Here is a 14,957-nt window from a genome sequence, read left to right on the forward strand (position 1 = left end):
AACGTGTGCTGTCACAGTTCGGGAGATTGGGTGTCCATAATGAAGGTGTCAGCGGGGCACACTTCCTTTCCAGACTCTAGGCAGACCCCTTCTTGCCCTTCACAGCTTCCTTCACAGCTCCTGGCAACCCTCGGCATTCCTTGGTTTGTACCTGCATCACTCTAATCTCTGCCTTCATTGTCACATGGCCTCTTCCTCATGTCTGCGTCTTCCTCTCCTCACAATGACACCATCCACTGAATTTAGTGTCCACTCAGGTGGTGCTAGTGGTAAAGAAACCGCCTGCTAATGCAGGAGACACAAAAGATGCATGTTCGATCCCTGGGTTGGGAAGATCCCCCGGAGGAGGGCATGGCAAACCACTCCAGTATTCTGGCCTGGAGAATCCCATGGACAGAGGAGCCTGATGGGCTATAGTTCGTAGGGTTGCAAAGAGCTGTCTGTGATTAAAGTGACTCTGCATGCTGTACAGGCACATACTAATCTATTATGACCTTATCTTAATTAAATCTGCAAAGACTCTATCTCCAGAAAGGTTCACATTCTGAGGTTCTGGGTGGACAAGAGTTTTGGGGGACACTACTCAACCCACAACTCACAGCTCACAGACAGGTCCTCAAGCTGAGTAGGTCAGCAGGACAGAGCCAAGACTATAATCCTGGCCTTTGGTCTTAATTCCAGTGCTACTGACACCATACCAGTCCTCCCGACTCCACGCTCTGCATGTCACACTGTGGTATTTACAAAGCCCGTGAAAATGTAGAGAAAGGACCATGGTGAAACCATTTCTCCTTCATTTGAGGGGAGAAAAGATCAGCAATAATTAAGTACCTAACACACCCCAGGCAGAACAGAGGTTGGCAAACTTCTCCATACAGAAATCCACAGTCAACATCTTAGGCTTTACAAGCCATATGGCCTCTGTTCCAACTACTCAATTCTGCTTTTATAGTGCACAATCAGCCACAGAAAATATGCAACAATGATATGCAAAATGCAATGAATGAGCATGGCTATGTTTCAGTAAGACTGTATTTACAAAAAGACACAGTAGGCTGAACAACCATTTCCTGTTTCACATGGGAAAACCTGCAGGTCGGTGTTGGAGTTAGGCTTTGAACCAAGGTATGTCCAACTCCATAACCCACATTCCTTCTCCTCTATGAAGTTTCTTCGGAACCTCACTCTTCTCATCTGTAAAATGGGAACAGCATCTTTCTAGCTCCCAACCATGTAGGATTATTGTGGGAATGATGCAATGAAAGGGTGCATAGGGCCATGTTTTCTAAAGTCTAAAATCCAATGTAAATCTATTTACTGTTCATTCATTCAAAAAATACTTCAGCACCTACTGCATGCCTGGTACTGAGATGATTACTATTATCACTTTTTGAATTGTATACTTTATTTATATGTAATGCTGTTCCAACTGGTGGCTCAGCGGTAAAAGAATTCTCCTGCCATGCAGGAGATGCAGAGATGCAGGTTCGATCCCTGGGTTGGGAAGATCCCCTCGGGGAAGAAATGGCAACCCAGTCCAGTATTCTTACCTGGAGAATTCCATGGACAGAGGAGCATAGCAGGCTACAGTCCATGGGGTCCCAAAGAACTGGACACAACTGAGTGACTAAACAACAACAAATGCTTTTACAACTCCCTACATTATCTTTAATTTTAATTTTTTCAGCATTTTATCAGATGAATCTTAAACGTTAATGAAAGAATAATATAATGAACACGCATACTTTTTGGATTCAACAGTTGTTAGCAATATGACAAATGCATATTATGTTTATGAAATTACAAGTCTATTAATTTACCTTCTGTGATCTCTATTAATATGCCTCTCCTTTGGTATCACTCTTCCTCTCTTTTGTCACCTATTAATTCCAGCCACTAAGATGTCTTGAAGCATCTCTCCAGTTCTAACAATCTAATTTTTCTTTTTTTTTTCCCTGATAATACTGGTTTCAAAACAGTCCCCCAAGCCCTGCCAGGCTGAGTGAGGCTGCCATCCCCTCCCGAGCGGGTTGCGTGAGTGTGAAGCAGCACTTGGATTCCGTTTGCCCGAGTCGGCTGAGCCCAGCGCGGGGACAGCATGAGGCAGGCAGTTGGGAACAGGTGCCGATGCGGCCCCCTGTTACTAAGCACCAGGAAAGGTCTGTGTCACTCACAGAGAGGTGCGGATGGAGGACTCGGGGCCCAGGCAGTGACAAGCCCCCCACGGGTGCAGACTAATCCTTCTCTGATGACACCAGGCAGCCTGTTTCCTGAGCTCCCAGAGAGCGAGGAGATGAGGACAGGGCTTGTCAGGAATGAGGTCCCTCCTCCCCACCCCTCGCGCGCCCTCGCGGGGGTCAGGAGCGGCTGTGGGGCGCAGGGGACACGAGGCAGGCTTGTCTCCCAGCTTCATTCACCATGGGACCTTGGGTGAGTCCTGTAAACCCCGAGCCTCCATTTTCCTATCTGAAAAGTGGAGATACTCATACCTGGCTGGCGAGAGAGCTAGCACGGAACATAAGGTAGATGATATATGCAAAATGTCTTACACACAGAAGGGGTCCAAAGGCCGGCAGAAATCAGCATCATCTGATTTCCTGCGAACTTGCAAGGACTGTAACTTGAGAATGTGAGGAGCTCAGTGCAGGAAAAGGAGGACTTGGGGCCTCATAGTGTCGATTTACTCAGATATGTTTGCTGATGCTTAATTTGGCCCTGGGCTGCCTCCTGGGCAAAGACAGGAATAGGTATGACATAGCATGTGCGGGGGAGGGAGAGAAAAACAACCAAAAAAAGTGAACCTTGCAACGTAACTGGGGCCTTAGGGCTATAAAAGAAGTCATTCCACCCACCCAGACCTTGGTAGTGAGCAGCCAGACAAGGCTTTTAGGAGGAGGTAATATTGAAGCTGAGACAAAAAGGCTGAGCAGAAACTAACCACATGAGGGAGGGTGGTATGAGATAAGGGTGTTCCGGGCAGAGGGAACAGAATATGCGAAGGCCTAGAGGTAGCAGAGGGTATACCCTGGTTGGCGGAACTGCAAACGATGTAGGGAAGCTGAGTACCGAGGAGGAGGTGAGGTCTAGCAAAGGATGGGACAGCAGAGGCTGCTGGGAGACAAGGCTGTCTGCGTGCCAGGCCTTGCTGATCCTGCACTTCATCCTGGGAGCTACAGGCATCCACCAAAGGGCTCTAGAATCAGATCCTGCTTTTATTGAGACTGATCACAGACTGTGATTTTAGGTAAATCATTATGGCAACAACAACAACAGTAATAATAGTTCACGATTATTGAACACTCATAACATGCCAGGAAATGTTTCCAGCAGGACATGTGGCAGCCTTCTTCATCATCATGAAAACACAGTGATGTAAATGATAGGATCATCCTCGTTTCCTAGAAGAAGGAACCAAGTTTCCGTTTTGAGGATTAGGGCTGTTTTGAGACCGGCTGAAGACCGTGTTAGGGACAGTATCAGGACAGTGGCTGGCACACGGCAATGGCCTTGTGAAGGTTAGGTGGTACAGGCTTCTAGGCAGGGGTGGGCTGGTACAGGGAAGCAGATTGGGCTTTTTGAGCAATTGGGCTTTGAGCAATGGGAACGCTGTCTATTGAAGGCCTGCTCCTGCTGGCCATGGCAGGAACGCAACCTGAGGGGGATGGCCACTTTCGGGGTTGGGGGGCGAGGAGTCAGGCTTCCTGGGGAGGGCTGTGCAATACTATGGTGACAGTCACAACAACGGCTGTTCATCAAAAAAGTGAGGGGGAGGAGGAAGAGAAGGAGAGATGGATGAGGCTGCCCATCATCTGTATGGTTTGGCGGACAAAGAGAAAATGATTGTGAGTATCCATTGCCCATCTGCGAAATGGGGACAATGAAATTCAGCTTACAGGGACATAGTCAGGACTAATGAGATAGAAGATATAGAAGCCCCTCACCATAGTCAGGCTCAAACAGACGCCTTGATAAGGGGCTGCTGTATTTTGGAAATGCACTTGTTCATTTCAAAGATATTTACCCAGCACTCACCACCACAGGGGTTGGAGGTTAAGCCTTCAGAAAAGAGCAAAACAGACAGGCTTTGCTCTCCTAGAACCTACAGCTCAGTTAATAGAACACAATCACCCTGCAAGTCCCTGTCTCTGTAGCTGTATATCTCTATATCATTGTTCAGTTGCTAAACCGTGTCCGACTCTGTGACCCCATGCACAGAAGCACACCAGGCCTCCCTGTCCTTCACTACCTCCTGGAGTTTGCTCAAATTCATGTCCATTGAGTCAGTCATGCTAACTAAACATCTCATACTCTGCCGCCCTCTTCTCCTTTTGCCTTCCATCTTTGCCATCAGGAAAAGTATCAGGGTCTTTTCCAATGAGTTGGCTCTTTGCATCAGGGGACCCAAGTATTGTAGCTTCAGCTTCAGCATCAGTCTTTCCAATGAATATTCAGGGTTGGTTTCCTTTGGGATTCACTGGTTTAATTTCCTTGCAGTCCAAGGGACTATCAAGAGTCTTCTCCAGCACCATGATTCAAAAGTGTCAATTCTTTAGTGCTCAGCTTTCTATACGGTCCAACTCTCACATCCATACGTGACTGCTGGAAAAACCATAGCTTGACTATACAGACCTTTGCCAGCAAAGTGATGTCTTTGCTTTTTAATATGCTGTCTAGGTTTGTCATAGCTTTTCCCTCAAGGAGCAAGGGTCTTTAAATTTTATGGCTGCAGTCACTGTCCTCAGTGATTTTGGAGCCCAAGAAAATAAAGTCTGTCACTGTTTCCAATGTTTCCCCATCTATTTGCCATGAAGTGATGGGACTGGATTCCATGATCTTAGTTTCTGAATGCTGAGTTTTAAGCCAGCTTTTTCACTCTCCTGTTTCACCTTCATCAAGATGCTCTCCTCACTTTCTGCCATTAGAGTGGTATCATCTGCATACCTGAGGTTGTTGATATTTCTCCCAACAATCTTGATTCCAACTTAATGATTCATCCAGCCTAGCATTTCACATGATGTACTCTGCATATAAGTTAAATAAACAAGGTGGCAATATACAGCCTTGTCATGTGAGCGTTTAATCACTTAGTCGTGTCTGACTCTTTGTGACCCCATGGACTGTAGCCCACCAGGCTCCTCTGTCCATGGGGATTCTCCAGGCAAGAATACTGGAGTGGGTTGACATGCCCTCCTCCAGGGGATCTTCCCAACCCAGGGATCGAACCCAGGTCTCCCGCATCACAGGCAGTTTCTTTACCATCTGAGCCACCAAAGAAGCCCACAGCCTTGTCATACTCTTTTCCCAATTTTCAGACAGTCTGTTGTTCCATGTCCAGTTCTAACTGTTGCTTCTTGACCCTCAGACAGGTTTCTCAGGAGGCAGGTAAGGTAGTCTGGTATCTGCAACTCTTTCAGAATTTTCCACAGTTTATTATGATTCACAGAGTCAAAGGCTTTCATGTAGTCAATGAAGCAGAAGTAGCGGCTCCATGGACTGTAGCCCACCAGGCTCCTCTGTCCATGGAATTCTCCAGGGAAGAATTCTCCAGGAAAGAATACCGGAGTGGTTAGCCATTCTTTTCTCCAGGGGACCTTCCCAATCCAGGGATCAAACCCGGGTCTCCTACACTGCAGGCAGATTCTTTGCTGTCTCAGCCACCAGGGAGACCCAGCTATATCTATAACTACATTCATATCTGTGTCAATATCATGATTAAAAATTATGATAGGAGCAACAAAAAATACAGGATACTATGAGAGCATATGGCAGATGGGTCCATTTAACCCAGGGAGTTGGGGGTGGGACTTGGGTGTCTGGGGAAGCAGATGTCCCCGGAGAGTGTCTGCTCCTGGAGTGACAGCAGCCAGCAGCCTGGAGAAGTTCTGTCATCCCTGGGCTTTCCCCCAGGGATCCAGGATAATATGTGATTCCCCCTGCCCACCCCCCTCCAACACACACACTGACTTCAGAGTCCATCTGATCTCTGAGGCGATCCTTCTTTGACAAAAAGCCAGCACCTCTGCCCTGTACTTGAGCTGACCGGCTCAGTCTTAGCAAGCCTCCTCCTCACTCAGCTTCACTCCCTTTCTCCCACTCCTTGCAAACACCGCCATCATAGTCAAAAAAAACCAAAAAGGTTCAGTGAGGATGCTGAGGCTTGATCTCAGAGGGAAGCTCGCCGAGGTGGGCTCCAGAGGAGGCGGGGGCTGTGTTCTCCCGTTGCTTGGCGATGGGGGGAGACTTCAGTGACCAGAGAAGGCAGAGGGGCTTGCCTGAGAGGGGTCAGGGAGAGCCTCCCATTAGAGAGTAAATGGGGTGTGGGTCTAGCTCAGCCTTGTGTTGCTGTGTGTCCCCACGTGGCCCCTTGCCCTCTCTGGGTCTCTGTTTTGCATTTATACAATGGTAGGATGAGCGCTAAGGGTCACTCCAGCTCAGATTGCTGGTAACCTTCTGTGACCTTCCAAGTAGGAGGGGGTAGAAATGTAAGGATACGGGAGGGAGGTGAGAAAATGACTATGGTTTCCATTGTATGGATGTAGCCAGTGTCTCCCTTGTTTAGTATCGAAGGAAATCAAGGGACTTATGCAGCCAGCCTGGAAATTAGAAATAATTGTAACTGTGCTACCGGGAAGAAGCCCTGGGCTGACACCCAGACTCTGCCACTTATCAGCTGAGAAACAGCGCACTCCTCCTCTCCGAGCCTCAGTTTCCCCATGAACAGATCACGGATAACAACCCCTAACTCTCAGGCTACATGAGGATGGCAGGAGGGGACAGAAGCGCCAGGAGGGGAGGGGCTGTCACGCTCCCTGCAGTCCCGTGACTGGAACGTGGTACAGGTACCACCCAGATTTTTACTGGACAAGATGAATGAATGAGTGAATGAATGGATATAAACGTAGGTAAACCATTTCACGGACACACTCACTTTATTTTTGCGATTCTCACTAACAAAAGCCTGTTTTTCAGGCTGAAACCCTGAAAGTTACTCAAGCTGGGAAAACAAGCATTCTTAACCCAACCTGTAACTCTTCTGTCAGTCTAGAGAAGCACATGGGCCATCTTTGAATCATGTTTTTAAACGCATAAGATCAAATGCAAAAAGCATAACATAAGAAACCATTTATCATAACACTTTTTAAAAAAGCTAACAGGCATATAATAATATATATGCTTCTTTATTGACACATTAAATAAAAAGATCTAGTAAAAGACGTAATAACAACTGTAAATGGGAAGCAGTGAAGAGAATAACTATCTTTTAAGACATTTGCAACAAATGGAACAACAAATGAAGGATGATATAAAACTACGTGATTTCTATTGGCAAAAAAGCCACAGGTTCTATTAACACACCCATGTCTGCAATAGAAGGAAACGCCAAATTTCAGTAAGAAGTTGGTGAGAGTGAAAATGCATTATTAGGGAATTTCAAACCAGCAAAGACTCCGGGATGGGAGCCTCAGTCTGGACTTTGAGAGAGAAAGCTTCTCTGAATATCTGTCCGTCTGTGAATATAACCAGAAGCTTGGGTGCAGATAAGAAGAGACAGGAAATTAAAATCCAGCTATGATCACACCCAAATCATCCCTTCCTGGAAGGGCATATGTGGTGTGGGGAGAGGCGGACAGACGCCGGTTTTAGAAAAAGAAAATTTTAAACTCATAAGGGTATGTGCTCACCACCCCCCACCAACCTCCCTCTGTGAACTTCAGTTTTCTTCTCCGTAAATGCATCATCGTGATGTTGGGTGACAGAGGACGAGATGGCTGGATGGCATCATCGACTCAATGGACGTGAGTTTGAGCAAACTCTGGGAGATGGTGAAAGACAAAGAAGCCTGGCGTGATGCTGTCCATGGGATCGCCAAGAGTTGGATATGACCTTGCAACTGAACAACGACAACAGTTCCCTCAGTGCCTGGGAGACTGGGTGAAATGAACGAGGCAATACACTTCGCGCAGAGATGCAAGCGCGACCCCTCAACGCCCCCCTCCTATGCCTCCCCGGGTGAGACACGACTTTTGCAGGCACTCACACTTAGAGCTGCTGACGTCCATAGCAGGGTGCACGGCCCCGGCCCCGAGCACCTACTATGTACCAGGCCATCTGCTAGATATTCAGCACTCAGAGGTGCCCAGATAAAGCCCCGCCCTCAAGAAGTTCATAGCTGCGGCCAGAGGCAACAAGATTTATAAAGCTGAGTGAATGCCTACAACATCAGTTCAGTTCAGTAGAGTTCAGTCACTCAGTCGTGTTCGACTCCTTGCAACACCATGAACCACAGCACGCCAGGCCTCCCTGTTCATCACCAACTCCTGGAGTTCACCCAAACCCATGTCCATTGAGTCAGTGATGCCATCCAACCATCCCATCCTCTGTCATCCCCTTCTCCTCCTGCCCTCAATCTATCCCAGCATCAGGGTCTTTTCCAATGAGTCAGCTCTTCACATCAGGTGGCCAAAGTATTGGAGTTTCAGCTTCAACATCAGTCCTTCCAATGAACACCCAGGACTTATCTCCTTTAGGATGGACTGGCTGGATCTCCTGCAGTCCAAGGGCCTATGACATAGATGCATAAAAATACAAGAGATCCCCAAGAGTATGCAATGAATTCTTCCTGGGCTGGTTGGGGAAGGATTCTTGGAGGAGGTAGCAATATGTTGACTCTTGAAGGAAGAGGGGGACAAGGATGAGGCGGGGTGGGGGGGGTGGGGAGGAAGGGCAGAAGAAATGAGAAGGCAGACAGGTGTCAGAGGACAGAACAATCAAAGTAGCTAAAATATGGAAGAGAGAAGCGTTGGGGAAATAGGCAGCAAGCCCATTGGTAAAGGTGAGGGGTGGGTAGGACGAGAGGAAGTCAGCGCTCAGCAGGCTGTGCTGTGTGTATGTCATGTTGTTCTTTAGTCGCTAATTCATGTCTGATGCTTTTGTGACCCCATGGACTATAGCTATTACTTTGCCAAAAAAAGGTCCATCTAGACAAGGCTATGGTTTTTTCCAGTAGTCATGTATGGATGTGAGAGCTGGACTATAACGAAAGCTGAGCACCAAAGAATTGATGCTTTTGAACTGTGGTGTTGGAGAAGACTCTTGACAGTCCCTTGGACTGCAAGGAGATCCAACCAGTCCATCCTGGAGGAGATCACTCCTGGGTGTTCACTGGAAGGACTGATGTTGAAGCTGAAACGCCAATACTTTGGGCACCTGAAGTGAAGAACTGACATTCTAGTTTGTGTTGGTGATGTGGAAAATACCAAAATCGGGGTGCAGAGCAAGGATGCCATTATCATGAGTTTCAGAATGGGAAGCTTATACAGGTTCAAGTTCACCTGAAGAAGATGTATGTTTAGGTGAAACATGATACATGCAGATAATTGGGTGTCACATTGGAAAACAAAACGAAGAACTTGAATCACAAAATAAACACTTGATGCTTGGGGGAAAAAAAAAAAGAACTGACTCATTTGAAAAGACCCTAATGCAAAGAGTTGGACACGATTGAGCGACTGAACTGAACTGGACTAGACCCTGCCAGGCTCCTCTGTCCATGGGATTTCCCAGGCAAGAATACTGGAGTGGGTTGCTATTTCCTTCTCCAAGGTAGCTTCCCCACCCAGGGATGGAACTTGGATCTCCTGCATTGCAGGCAGATTCTTTTCTACTGAGCCTCCAGGGAAGCCCATGTGTATATTATAGACCATCTCAGATTTAATCCCATAAGGCAGGTCTTACTAGCCCATTCGAAAGATGAGACAACTAGGAATCCAACTGTGCACCAAAGTCCATATTCTCCCCCCCGTGTGGCACCAACGCCACGCGTTGAACACCGTGCTCCCTGAAACTCCACCCAAGTCAGAATCAGGGAACAAAATGCGTCAGGAACAGGACTTTGGCGATTGGGGGTGTTGTTTCCCCAATCCTCACCCCTTTTCCTTGCCTTGTACATTCCGTCTCCTCCTCCTCTGATCCTGGCAGTTCAGCCACCAGTCTGCAGGGCTCCCTGGGTGATGCTGAACAGAGGGAGCACGGGGCGACAACAGTGACTCTGGCCGGCTCTGCAGACAGCTGCCAACAAGCAGCCGGGCTGAGCTGGGCCCTGGGCGCTTCTCTCCTGCCTGCCCCATGCCCACCATGCTGGGGCCTCTGCTTCCGGCTGCTGGCCGAGCCTCAGCTCAGGGGTGGGAGTGAAGGAGCCCCTGCCTCGCTTCCAAGGACCCAGCCAAGGCCTGTGGTGGGTCTTAGAGACGAAGACTCACCAATTATTGCTTTGATATGGGAAGAAGCTTCTGGAAAGTGTTTGGAGGAATAGTGGCAGGCAGCAACTTTCTTTCCCAACCTCAAGAGCTTCTCCTTATCCAGGGCAGGTTAGACACTCTGCGGACAATTGTCTTTGAAGATTCGTTCTCTCAAGCCAAATTAAGCACATTCTTCTCCATGGCCTCCTTAAATACTGAGTATGTGTCATTTTCACTAATCATAGAGTAATAACCAAAACAGTGAATCCTCTACCCGCATTATCTCAGGCACGTATGTGTTAATTGCTCAGTCATGTCTAACTCTTTGTGATTCCACAGTCTGTAACCTACCAGGTTCCTCTGTCCATGGACTCCTCCAGGCAAGAATACTGGAATGGGTTGCCATGCCCTTCTCCAGGGAATCTTCCTAACCCAGAGATCAAACCTGGGTCTCCTGCATTGCAGGTAGATTCTTTACCAGGGGAGCCTATCTCACGAAGTATTCATAGCAACTCTGCAAGAGAAGGCTGTGCAAATCCATTGTACAGAGTTTTAAGAAACTGAGGCTAACAGGGATACAGAGATTCAACTTCAACTCATTCTATGAGCTAAGTGTCTATGGCCCATCTTCTCTGAGAGAGACACAGTGGAAAGCCCAGGACTTGCTTTGAGAAGGATATGGTGGATGTTTGAGCAGAAAAGGAAGGAGGAAGGAAAGGAGAGCTTGAGGAGAGAGGGGAAGGGAGGAGAAGAGCCAAGTTTTATTTTTCCCACTAGACTGTGAGTTTCTAAAGGCAGAGATCTCTGTAGCTCCATTCCTAATACAATGACATTTAATAGAATGTGACACATACTGAATCAGTCCTGAATATTCATTGGAAGGACTGATGGTGAAGCTGAAACTCCAGTAATTTGGCCACCTGATGTGAAGAACTGACTCATTTGAAAAGACCCTGATGCTGGGAAAGATTGAAGGCAGGAGGAGAGGGGGATGACAGAGGATGAGATGGTGGGATGACATCACCGACTCGACAGACATGAGTTTGAGTAAGCTCAGGGAGTGGGTGATGGACAGGGAAGCCTGGCGTGCTGCAGTCCATGGGGTTGCAAAGAGTCAGACATGACTGAGCGACTGAACTGAACTGACACATCCCTACTGAATATTTAAATAAATGGACAGATGTATAAACAAACATGAGCAAACTCACTGAGGAATTAATGAGAGAATGAATGTCACTGAGCCAATTTCCTGGTAAACTGGTCCTTAAATGAATCTGAGCTTTCAAGAGAGCTGAAGGCCCCATCTTCTTGATGGCTCCTCTTGTGGGATTAAAGTAACACAGTTTGGGGAGGAAATGAGAACACAGAAATGAAGACCAGTGTGAAACCCTCTGCCCACTAAGACCCCACGGCACGTACTGTTGTTCCATGGGTATAAATTTTCAGTTATGCCACATGACTAAGTTCTAGAGATCCACTGCACTACACAGTACCTGTCATTAACAAGAAGTAACCGTGCAATTAAAGCCTTTCTTAATGAGGCAGATCTCTGGGACTTCCCTGGTGGTCCAGTGGCTAAGGTTCTGTACTTCCAATGCAGGGGACCCGGGTTTAATCCCTGGTCAGGGAACTAGATCCCACAAACTGCAACGAAGATTAAAGATCCTGCCACAACGAAGACCCAGTGCAGCCAAGTAAATAAACATTTTAAAAAAGATGGCAGACCTCTGGTTAAAGTATGCTTACCACAAACTGGTCAACCAACAAACCAACTAAAGGGTCAGGAGGAAATTTTTGGAAGTGATAGATATATTTGTTATCTTTAACGGAGTGATGGTTTCTTGAGTATATACATATGTGCAAACTCATCAAATTGTATACATTAAAGAAGTGTTTTTGTTTGTGTTTGTTTGTTTGTTTTTTTTGCACGTCAATCATACCTCGATACAGGTGTTAATCACTAAAACAGAAAGATTCCTTGTAATCCCGAGCCACTGAAAAGGTCATGGTGTCCCCAGACCTCACATTCGCGAGAGCAGCCTCCAGCCCTTACATTCCTCGGCACAGCTGTCCTCTTGGGTGGTTTCCAGGAAGAGCCCTCATGCCTCGATCACCTCCTGACCATAGATGGTCACAGCTCTGTGCCCTCTGGGCCTCTGGATCTGCTGGTTCCATGTGGCAGGCACGATGACAGTGAGGAACTCATTAAAGTCCCAGTAAGCGAGTGGGCTCAGTCCTTTGGGAAAGATGAGATCACAGGGGCACCCTGAGAACTAGACGATCGTAGCAAGTCCCTTACACCTTCCTGACTACAATGGCCAAGAGGTGGAAAAGCACTGAACTTCACTGTCACTTTTCACTTTCACGCACTGGAGGAGGAAATGGCAACCCTCCAGTGTTCTTGCCTGGAGCATCCCAGGGACGGGGGAGCCTGGTGGGCTGCCATCTATGGGGTCACACAGAGTCGGACACGACTGATGTGACTTAGCAGCACCAGCAGCTCCCTGTGCCTTTTAGAATCCACATATTATAAGTGGCAATCATGCAGCAGACAAACCCTCAGATACAGAGAACAAACAGTGGTTACTAGCAGCAGTGGAGGTAATACAGGCGTGGGGGAGTGGGGGTATAGATAACTGGTGGTCAGATGGGCCCAAGGGTGTGCTATACAACATGGGGAATATAGCCAACATTTTGTAATAACGGTAAATGGAAAGTAACCCTTCAAAATTGCATAAAAATAATATTTCCAAATTATAAAAAAAAGCAAAAATAATAGTAATAAAACACACACACACACATACACATACACTAAGAATTTGGAGACTTAGATTCCCAGTTGGTTCTGTTGCTTCCTGACTCTGATTATGGGAAAGCTCCTTCCACTCTTTGGGCCTCAGTTTCCCCATCTGTGAAGAGAGGGCTGGACTTAATGCTCCTTCAGAAGTCACTCGAGGCCCCTGAGGAAGAGGGCTGGAGACACCCAGGTGCCCTGTGTTGCAGCAGAGCAGGGGGGATGTCTCCCGATTCTCTAGGCTGGCGGAGGGGCTCCTGCCACCTAAGAACCAGGGCGGGGAGGTTTCCCAGGAGATGTCCAGGAGGCACAGGTCTCCCGCCCACAGCTCGGCAGGCCCGCCCCTGCCCTGCCCTCAGCCCTCAGCCAGGCCACACGGCTGAGCCCCACTGTGGACCACCTGGCTGGTGGAGCTGGGAGAGACGGCCCTCGTCTTCAAAGACCTCTCATTTCTGTGGAGAGGCCCTACCAACACACCGGGAGAGGAACTGATGGCAGAACTGCCAAGCTAGCATCAGCGAGCACAGGGTTCATTGTTCTAACGGTTCCTTGCCTGCAGGCAGCGCTGTATCATTCACAGTGATGTGTCACACATCATCTTGCTGGACCATCACAGTGGTCCTCGCTTTGCGGTTTTCATTTAACAGATGAACTCAGCCCCTGTGAGACAGAATGCCCTGCTTAAAATCAGATCCCTCAATTTCTGGGCAGTATCCATGGCTTGCAGTGTTCAGGGAGGGCTTCCTGGAGGAGAGAGGTTTTGAGCTGAGCCCTGAGTGTGGCTGGAGGAGGAAGAGTTTGTATCCAGGGTAACGTGTGCGGGCAGGGGAGGAGACGATATGCCCATGAAGGGAAAGGAAGCCTGGAGAATGCAATTCTATCCTGTAATGTAGGGAAAATCTATCCTATAACATAGCTGCTGGGAGGAGATAACATTCTGAGCATTGTTAGAACAAAGGAACAAAAGAAATGTGAAAAGAGAACAATTTGAGTCATCAGAAAGAATTCCCGATGCCAGTGAGAGAACTGTAAGCTGGAGCCCCAGCTCTGGCTGGAAGCTTTGCTGTGTGACCTCAGGAGAATCAATTGGTCGCCCTGAGCTTGGCTTCCTTATTGATCAGATGGAGATGATAGCACCTCCCTCTCAGGACAGAGATGAAAACGAAATGAGATAAATCACCTATAGCACCGCATGCTTCCCAGCACCAACGTGAGTCCAGCTGTTGTGAAGTCCCTCTTACCATCTTTCTTAGCACCAGGGGGCCTGCTGTCCCTGGCATGCTGGTTAGAAGGTTAGAAGAAAATCCCATTTTTCAAGAGACTTCAGCTTCTGCAGAACGCAAAGCACTTCCACCAGCCTACAAACAATGACTTTATAAAATGTAAATTCCAGGCAAGAAAAGCCTGTGTCCAGTCTATCAGCTACTTATCAAAAAATATAGTAGTGGATAGTGAGTTATGGTAATTAAACACTAGTTAATTCAGTTACTGAAAAGAACTATTGCCACTTTGAAGGATCAAGGTTATCTGTGGCACAGTGTAATGAATGGGGTTTTTATGTGGTGGAAATCACTAGGTAATTGCCTGCTGATCATCCATAATTACAAGACTGTTAGCTATGCAAAGCCCGAAACAACGATTTCTAATTTCTTTAGGATCAACAAAATAAGCATCCATCTATCTGTTCATCCACCCACCCATCCATCCATCCACCCATCCATACATCCATCATTTCATCTACCCATCCGTTACAAAGATACTTGCTGAGCACCAGCTACACCCTCTCCTGTGATGTGAAGAGTCAGAAATACTGATAAGACTCAGTCACGGTTTGTCATTATTGTTAGTTGCTAAGTCGTGTCCAACTCTTCTGCGACCCATGAACTGTAGCCCGCCAGACTCTTCTGTCCATGGGATTTTCCAGG

General features: G+C 47.5%; 1 protein-coding gene and 1 non-coding gene across 2 annotated transcripts in view; one reads left to right on the forward strand and one right to left on the reverse strand.

Moving 5' to 3' along the window:
• ASTN2 (astrotactin 2) overlaps nucleotides 1-14,957 on the reverse strand; it is a 984,610-nt gene that overhangs the window by 408,734 nt on the left and 560,919 nt on the right. The gene's annotated exons all lie outside the window — the stretch shown is intronic.
• TRNAG-UCC (transfer RNA glycine (anticodon UCC)) lies at nucleotides 11,796-11,868 on the forward strand. The gene has a single exon. It is a non-coding gene; the product is annotated as a tRNA-Gly (tRNA).

Source organism: Muntiacus reevesi, chromosome 10, assembly GCF_963930625.1.
Source record: "Muntiacus reevesi chromosome 10, mMunRee1.1, whole genome shotgun sequence".
Classification (NCBI taxonomy): domain Eukaryota; kingdom Metazoa; phylum Chordata; class Mammalia; order Artiodactyla; family Cervidae; genus Muntiacus; species Muntiacus reevesi.